The sequence below is a fragment of the Ursus maritimus genome, assembly GCF_017311325.1.
Source record: "Ursus maritimus isolate PB19 chromosome X unlocalized genomic scaffold, ASM1731132v1 scaffold_X1, whole genome shotgun sequence".
NCBI lineage: Eukaryota > Metazoa > Chordata > Mammalia > Carnivora > Ursidae > Ursus > Ursus maritimus.
In genome coordinates this window covers 73,473,390-73,483,088 of record NW_024423319.1, presented here as the reverse complement: position 1 = coordinate 73,483,088, position 9,699 = coordinate 73,473,390, and the positions used below count along the sequence as shown (strand labels likewise).

Here is a 9,699-nt window from a genome sequence, read left to right as displayed (position 1 = left end):
ACACTCCTATAATTTGGTTCTCTTATTTTTAGTACCGAATGCTCTCGAACTGAATTGTCTAAAAGGGCAACCGCCTTGCACTTGTGCAGCTACACTCCAGTTGCTTTACAAACTCTTCAAGCACGGATGAAAACTTAAAAAAATACACACCCTATGAATAAAGAGATACTAAGCTAAAGAATGGGGATGGAAGACCCAGAGGCGGCGGCGGAGGAATACAGGGAGAAAGTAACACAAAGCAGGAATTCGGCGGGCAGGGTGGTCAACGCCAAAGCACCAGCACCAGGGTGGTTTCTCCCCAAGGATAGGAAGTGGACCGCAGGGCTGGCAACCTCGCGAAGGAAAGGGTGTGGTTCCCCGCGGGAGGGGAGGGAAGACGGGATGGGAAATCCAGGCTGGGGGCAGCGGGTGAATTGGGCGATGGCAAAAGGAACCCCTGGAAATTTCCAATCTAAACCGGGGCCGCTCGACCGAAGCAACACCAAAAAGGCGCTGCCCAGCGGGGTGCTGCTCAGTAGCCCCTCTTCTTGAGGTTACTTACAGCACACCAAGGAGCTTTTGCTCGTCCTAGGGTGATGCAAAGTGAGGACATGATTACATCGGAATGGCACCCCCGCCCTAGACTGACAGAGAAGAACCAAATCTGGCTAAGGGGAAAGGGCTGGAGGAGGGTCGGGAGGGGGGACAGAGGGGGCGGTGGGCTGAATTCGTTGGGCTGAAACGGCTGCGAAGGAGAGTGAAAGGGCAGGGATTCCAATGCAGTCCATTCCGAGACATTCTAAGCGCGCACGTGTGGTAGAGGCGTCCCGAGAGAGTAGGAAGCCAGAAAATTGATGGGATTAAAAAAGCAAAAATGGAAGCAGAAAGCAAGCAAGAAAAGAGGAAATGTTCCGAGAAGCGGACGACAGCGGAAAACCCGAACAGATGCCGGTAGACGACGAAAAGCTCAGCAATGCCACTGATGTAATGGGGATGGCTAGGGGGAAGGAAGGGAGTGATGAGAGGTACAGGACGGCGCGAGACCCCGACGGGGCGTCTGCCAAGGTAGAACGGACACCGGTACCTGTGCTGTCGGCCACGTTGCCCACGGAAGACGCCATCTGGAGCTTCTTGAGGGAGAACGAGAGGAGGATAATTGACCCGCTGCCGCCACTACTGGCAAGAATGTTTCCAGAGGTAGTAGTAAGAGGGCGGCAGCCGTACCAGTGTTTTGGCAGGCTTAAGCGGCGGCAGCAGTTACAGGCTTCGAACCTTAGGAACTCTGGTTGGCCATCTACCTCTCACGGTCTTGAAATGGCGGCGACGGCTCCTCGGCCGAAACAACACGGGCCGGAACTACTTTCTGTTACAATCAAGTACCAGCGCGGAAGTAGCGCGGTTACCAGCGCTACCGACAAAATGACTATAATCAAAGTCGCTAGCTCTTCTGTAACCTTCCGCCCAGGGCCCATTGCGACAAACACGATTGTGTCGAGAGCGCATGCGAGCAACCCTGTCAACCCTACTCGCACTTAGGGCACTGGCTGGGGCAGGAGTGGCCAAGTTTTTCAATAGCGAAGCGGAGGGTTAAAAGGAAACCCGTGTTTGTGACGGATACGTTTTTGTCGGAGTTGTACGGGTCTATTACCTAGCCGGTAATGGAAATTTTTAGTACCAATGTCAGAGGCGTCTAAAAAAATTCCATCAACTTTATTCCTGTAAAAATTGATAGTTAACAAGGTTGATGGATCAATCTGAGCAAGTGAATTTAAATGTTTAGATTTCAAAGACTGAGCTGTTCTTCAAAACGATGGCGGCGAAGGTTATAATTTGAACGAGTCTCGAATCTGATTCTACCCACTGATTTAAGCACTTTTGATGAAAAACACTGATACTCTCACCGGGCCAAATGAACCCGAACATCTCAGATCGTAGCCATATAGTCCGAAATTTCAAAATCGTTCTGGTGTTCCTCATAGTTCTGCCCACCGTCTTAGGGAAAATGCTTCTTAACTCAGGGGCATGCCGAGACTTTGCATTCCAAAGGCAACCATAAAAATGTTAAAGATGATTCATATTCGTCAAAATCCTTGACTCTCTTTTGAGTTGTAACTTCGCTTCCCCCAGATAGCTTTGCAGATCCTAACAATCGATGATTCCATTTAGCTCACGGCAGTTCAACAATGACAGATGAATTCACTTGCCATCTACCTAAAACCACACGTCCAGATTGAGTCTGAATTGCCTCCACTTCCCTGAACGAATCAACTCCTGATCGTCCTGTAGTTTCAAGTCCCATTGTTCAGATATTTTATAACATTGGTATTAATTTATATCTCCTTGCAGAAAGGATTTAAGGTACCTTGCTACATCAGCAAGAAATTTTTATAAGCCCATGGAGGCAACAAGTTGGATCCCTCAGAGCCTTTTCATTTCAAAGTCATCCTTGACCTAAGAAAACAGGTCAGTGAATTTCTTCAAAACGTTTCTACTACCTTGTCATTTGAGTACATTAAAACAAAACAAAACAAAACAAAAACCCTAAGCCCTCGAGTTGCGCTTCAATTTCTTCAGGACAGTTCACAAACTGTTAATTACGGATATGAAAACGGAGAAAAATTTATGTTGATAATTTCTTCCATCACATCCGATGATTAATAGTCACATGCAATGAAAAAGACAAAGTTTACTCCACAGACTCTCTCTGGAAATTGGGTACCAACTTCTCTCAGATTGATTTAAGTGGGAAAACCTTTTCTCCCCCTTCTCATTACAGGTGCCCCATCTGTGGCAAATAAACTCAGCTTTTCAGCTTTTGGAACAGACTTCTCAGATTCCACTGGCAGATGTTTAGGCCTCACTGATTAGTGGGTACTAGCTAATTAAGTAAAACTCTTTTTGTTGTTCAGTGTCAGGTCATGTTCCCTGTCAGGCAGGCTACTGGGCATATCCATACTTGTGGTCTAAGTTTCCATATCCCAAGAGAGAGAAGAGTCAGAGGGTATTATGATACCTATTGCTGCTATGAACGTCTGGATGGTGAGGCTCACAGTGGTTCAATCAGAAAAAAAACCAGCTGAAGTCTCTAGAACCCCCTCCAGGTACCTTCCGCAATAGCTCCTGGAAGGTTTAGTTTGATGGCCTTACTGATTGGACGAGCACACCTTCTTTGGCCAGTCAAGTAACATTTACTACCACAGCCCTTTGTGCAAGGCAGGGCACAGTGGGGGACACAGAAATCAACAAGAGGAGATCTCTGCCCCCAAGGAACTTGAAGCCCAATTCGACAGAAACAAAAAGCCACTGGCGCATAAAACAGAAGTGTATTATTTAGGTGATAAAATACATTAAGGTCTATAAATATCTGGGGAGGGAACCATCACTTCAGGCTGGAGGCCTGACCTGGGCATGGAAGAGGGTGCTTTTGTGTATTCTCTTTCACTCTGATTTCTGGTTATTTTTTCCCCTCCCTTTCACGTGCAGCGATTCTCAATTCAGAATCATCTCGAAATAAATCAGCCCCGTCTTCCACCCCAATCTCAAACTTTGCCTGCGTGCTAACATCACTAATGGCGTATCAGGTTTTTGTTACCGTGCAGCAAATTGCCACAAATTTCGCGGCTTACACCGGCACGTAGCACTCGCGCCGGCTTTGGGCGAGGGAGCGGGAGTCGCGCTCTGGCCGCCGCCGCCGCCACCGCCACCCGCCGCGCCGCCGCCGCCGCTGGAAAATGGCTCCAAGGGTTAAACGAAGCTGGAGAAACACACATGGATGTATGTAGCACGGCAGGCTTCTCCAGATGTTCGGGAATAACATTCCAGAGAGAGACTGAGCCCCGGGGGATTAGAGAACGAGTCATCACGAAGAAAAGTAGTCTTAAAACCTTCCAGAAATCTTTGAACCTGAATCAAAGTAAACGAGACAGTGACTTCATGGGAGGACAATAACCATCCCTGGCCAGTGTTTGGAAACCGCGATTCCTTATTTGGTAGCTGCTAAGGTAGAGAGATGACCGGCGGTGCTCTCAACAGTGGAGATGAAAAAGGTGGAAAAAAATAGATCAAAGAGTCAAAGCTTAATGGGTACATGAAAAAGGCTGCTTTCTGCAGAACAAAAGCAGAAAGGCAAGGGGAGCACACCCTCTGGGAGCTCTGCCAGATGAGGATACCTTTTCCTCTCCTCAGCACGAGTAGTCTGTAAAGATGCGAGAGCTCAAAGACCAATGAGGTCCACTTCCCTGCAATCATCACTGCAGTCCTACCCTGTGGCCTCTTGACCCACCAACTCCGAGGAGAGGTGTATAAAATGGAGGAGGCGAGAGTCACAGCTTTGGTTCCTTCTTCCAATCCAAGTCCAGCACGGAATGATGTTTGAAAAGATTTTCACAGTCTTCAGCCTGGCACTGTGTGCCAAGAACAAAATAATTCATAAAGGAGGTCAGAATCCCAGAATGGAGGCTTGCGACGTCCCCTCAATGAACACATGTCTGTAGTTAGTGGACATACACTTCAATACTGCATTTGGTATTCTGGATCCTTCCAAAGGTGGAAGGATCATCTAGCTATTGTCTGGTTAGTTCTTCTCCCATGGAAGTTTCTGCAGTTCCTTCTCAAGCGGGGAAGGGGGGGCGGACTCCTTCTCTGAAAATGGAAGTCAGGTAGACCAGGGCCCTACAGTCATTGCCCCAGAGATCTTTGTGGATCAGTCTGTGAATGGCTTGTTGACACCATCGGCATCACATTGCAGAGCCCAAGAGCAAGACATGATGATGTCCCCCCACGCTCACCACTGCTACCTCCAACGCAGAATAATCAAATCCAAAGGAACTTAGGCGGACTCACCGGCACAGATGTCCTTGTGTCTAGAATTCTGTGCTATCGGGGTGCCTGGGTGTCTCAGTCAGTTAAGCATCTGCCTTCAGCTCAGGTCATGATCACAGGGTCCTGGGTTCAAGCCCCGTGTCCGGCTCCCTGCTCAGCGGGAAGTCTGCTTCTCCCCCTGCCTCTGCCACTCCCCCCACCCGTGTGTGCACATGTGCTCTCTCTCTCTCAAATAAGTTTTTCAAAATCTTTAAAAAATAAAATAAAATTATGTGTTATCATCTGAATTTTGATCCTGACTCTGCTCCTGGGGTTGCAAGAGTTTATGACTCAGTGAGAAGCAGTGGTCTTATGGTTGTGACAAGCCTTACAGAGTTGCTGGAAAAAAAAAAAAAACTTGTGAAATAAAGGTGGTACTGGGAACCAGTCACATGCTGGGTGGCAGAAGGGAATCTAGTAAAGGTGCCAGATGGTTTTTTTCTTGGTCTGGATAGTTCCGATGACTGTTACCTTTTAAGCTTGAGCTCTCGCTCCCATGGTGAAAACACTTCACACTAGAATTGAGCACTCAAACAGTAGGTTTCGCTTTGATGAACAACCAGATGTGCATGGACAATTCCTGATCTAATTAAACATTCAGCCAGGGACTCTGAAAATGGAGCTTTGTGTTATTCAGGGCCTTCGTTGCCTGAATCTGCAATTCACCCGGTCAGACTTACCAGTTGAGGTTCATGATTCATGCAGGTGCGCTCTTTGTACTACCTGTCTCCTTTTGCTCTGTTTCTGTATACCAGAAGAGACTTAATTCAAAAACCGCCTTTACCAATCAAAATGAAGGATTAGTGACAGGAGAAGCATTCATGAAAATGAGGAGAACCCTGCATCTTGCACTTTGAGTTCAAGAAAAAAATTGCAACACAGTTTACAAATTTTCATTGCTGTTAAAATCTTTTGCTGCTGCAACTCTCAGAGTTTTCTAGGAGAAGAGTAATCAATTTGTTTAGGGGTGGGGAAGTGTCAGCAAGGTGTCCTGCATTTGCTTTTGGTTCTTTAAAAAGGAAAGTCTTGAGGTTTTAGAAGTGTGAATTATCTTCCATCATGGGCAAAAAAAAAAAAAGCACGATGTGAATTACCAGATTCTCCTTAATCCACGACCCCCCACCATCCTGAGCTCCTATCCGCTGTGATTTCTATGGATTGAGAGCACATTGCACATGTATTCAACCCAAAGTAAAGTTGAATGAAAGTTTTAGGATAAAAATTGTTGTCTCCTTAAATGGCCTATTTTCAAAAGATAGTGTTAAACAGACACACTCATGTGACAAAATGCAGAATTTACATAAACACTGAAAATGATTTTTAACCTCATAGTTTAGAAAGATTTAGAATTGTGCGTGAACAACACTCTTTTCTCAATTATTTTTAGGATTGTGCTAATTTTCTGGTTGTGAAAAGTTGAATTTTTCTGTTGCCTTCATTTTCATCTAGTCATTTGTGTGTTTTTTAATAACCTTACATCTTAAAAAATCTTAAAGAAATGTATGCCACCAATTTAGAAATTGTTGCCTTTTCTGTCATTAAACTCTGATACGAATTGGCATAACGTATAAAGACCCACGGAACTAGAACTATTATTAAAGAAATATTACATGATGTTAGATTCCTATGATGGCAATTTTTTGTGTTACTTTCCTTTGGCAAACATTTTCTCTTAACTTCTTCAGCTTAGTCAACAATTTCTTAGGGGGAACCTGATTGTACAACTCATTTTCATAAATGGATTGGATTCTCTTACAACATTCCACTTTTCATCAAATTTTTCATTGATTTAGATATAAGGAAAACATTGTTTTGCGGCTGGATTCATATTTTTCATTAATGTGGTCACTGGTAAAATGTGCTAGATTTGACCCCTGCCCCCACCAAATACTCTAGCTCAAAAAATGTGGAAAATGTGAAGCATTGTAAGAAAAATGCTAAAACCATCTCAGACATACAGAAGTCTTTTTGCCTACTGTATATAGTGCCATTTTTAAAAAGTTTGTTTCCTTTTAATTTAGCTAAATCTTGGATAATTTGGAGTCATTAGTTAATCATTTTACCTCTGACTCAGTAGTCGGGGGGGTATCCTTAATATTTTTTAGTTATTTCGAAATGCAGAATGTTTGTTAGTTGCACAGTGATATAACATAGTGCTTTGAGATTACCCAGTGCGAACATGTTTCCAGTCACACAGCCTTAAAGGGAAATGTTTCTTTTTTTTTTAAGATTTTATTTATTTATTTGACAGAGAGAGACAGCCAGCGAGAGAGGGAATACAGGCAGGGGGAGTGGGAGAGGAAGAAGCAGGCTCCCAGCGGAGGAGCCTGATGTGGGGCTCGATCCCAGAACGCCGGGATCACGCCCTGAGCCGAAGGCAGATGCTTAACCACTGCGCTACCCAGGCGCCCCTAAAGAGAAATATTTCTAAGATGAAAGATGTAATTTAAGATGTTTCTTCCTTGGTCACTTAGTTTTCTCTATTCTCTTGTGAACACAAGGGTAAAAGTCTTAAGTTAAACCCGTGACTTTGTCATTCAAACATATCTGTATTCCCACTTTTTTCTCTATTTGTGTTCTCAAAGTCAGAATTGAGATATTACCAAGGAAAGGCACAAAACCATAATATCATGGTACTATGTGTTTCAACTAAAAGGGGAGAAGGTAATTAATTAATTTTGGTGGAACGTTGATTGTACCTTGTTAGGGAGGCTACTCTTTCATCTTCTGATATATTTTCACCTAGTAAGATGGAACATGGGATATTGTAATAATATAATTTAAAGTTTCACTACAAACTATTTGGATTAAGAAGCATTATGAAGTTGTAAAATCGTTGTCCAATTCATGTAAGACATTTTAAAGTAGCAAAGCTACTTGTTTTTTAAATAAAATAAAATAAAATTCTCAACAAGATACTAGCTAATAGGATCCAACTGAAAGGGTCATTCACCACCACCAAGTGGGATTTCTTCCTGGGCTGCAGGGGTGGTTCGACATCTGCCAATCAATCCACATGACACGCCACGTTAATAAAAGAAAAGATAAGAACCATATGATCCTCTCAATGGAGGCAGAAAAAGCATTTGACAAAATGCAGCATCCTTCCTTGATAAAAACCCTCCACAGTGTAGGGAGAGAGGGAACATACCTCAACATCATAAGGGCCATCTACAGAAGCCCCACAGTGAATATCATCCTCAACGAGGGAAAACTGAGAGATGTTCCCCAAAGGTCAGGAACAGGACAGGGATGCCCACTCTCACCACTGTTGTTCCACAGAGTACTGAAAGTCCTAGCCCCAGCAATGTCCACAAAAAGAAGTAAAATGTATCCAACCAGCAAAGAAGTCAAACTTGGATTCTTTGCAGACGACCTGATACTCTATGTAGAAAACCCGAAGACTGCACCCCAAAATTCCTAGCACTGATGCAGGAATTCAGCAAAGTTGCAGGATATAAAATCAACACACGAAGTCTGTTGCAAAGCTATTTATTTTTATTTTTTATTTTTATTTTTAAATTTTTTTTATTATATTGTGTTAGTCACCATACAATACATCCCCGGTTTCCGATGTAAAGTTCGATGATTCATTAGTTGCGTCTAACACCCAGTGCACCATGCAATACGTGCCCTCCTTACAAAGCTATTTATTTTTAAACAACTTTTTGAAGTATAGTTGCCACACAATGTTACATTAGTTTCAGATGTAGAACAGAGCGAGTCAACAACACTACACATTATGCTATGCTCCCCGCAAGGGTAGCTACCAACCTTCAGCACAGGGCACATTCCAATCCCCAGCGACTACATTCCCCATGCTCTCCCTTCCATCTTCATGATTTACTCATTCCCCAGCGGAAAGCCTGGATCTCCCACTCCCCTTCACCCGTTTGGCTCTTCCTCCCACCCCCTCTCCCTCTGGCAACCACCAGTTTGTTCTCTGCGTTTATGAGTCTGTTCGTACTGTTTGGGGTTGTTCATTTATTTTGTTGCCTTTGTTTTTAGATTTTACATGTAAGTGAAATCGTATGGTATTTGTCTTTCTCTGCTTGACTTATTTCACCTCGCATTATACCCTCTAGGTCCATCCATGTTGTCACAAATGGCAAGATCTCCTTTTTGTGGCTGAGTAATATTCCTTTAGACATAGTATATGTATGTCACGTCTTCTTGATCCATTCATCTATCGATGGACACTTACTATAGAGAACAAACTGATGGTTACCAGAAGGGAAGGGGGTAAGGGGATGAGTGAAAGAGGTGATGGGGATTAAGGAGTGCACTTGTCTTGATGAGAACTGGGTGATGTATGGAATTGTTGAATCATTATATTGTACACCTGAAGCAAATATAACACTGTACGTTAACTATACTGGAATTAATTTTTTTTTAATTTTAAAAGATGGACATTTGGGTTGCTTCCGTATCTCAGCTAGTATAAATAACGCTGCAATAAATTACACAGGGTGCGTATATCTTTTCAAATCAGTGTTTTTGTTTTCTTTAGGTAAATATCCAGTAATGGAATTACTGGATCATATGGTATTTCTATTTTTTAATATTTTTAAGGTTTATTTATTCATTTTAGAGAGAGAGAAAGAGTATACAAGCAGGGTGGAGGAGGAGAGGGAGAGAGAAGCAGACTCCCTGCTGAGTGTGGAGCCCGATGTGGGGCTCCATCTCATGACCCAAGATCATGACCTGAGCCGAATTCAAGAGTCAGATGCTTAACCGACTGAGCCACCCAGGCCCCCCTCTTATTTTTAATTTTTGAGGAACCTCCACACCAGGTTGCATTCCTACCGACAGCGCATGAGGGTTCCTATTTCTCCACATCCTCACCAACACTCGTTATTT

The 9,699-nt window shown here is 43.7% G+C and overlaps 1 pseudogene; it reads left to right on the top strand.

Moving 5' to 3' along the window:
* The first annotated feature begins 3,747 nt into the window (after positions 1-3,747).
* On the top strand, positions 3,748-5,664 carry LOC103682614 (annotated as a pseudogene).
* Positions 5,665-9,699: the final 4,035 nt, after the last annotated feature.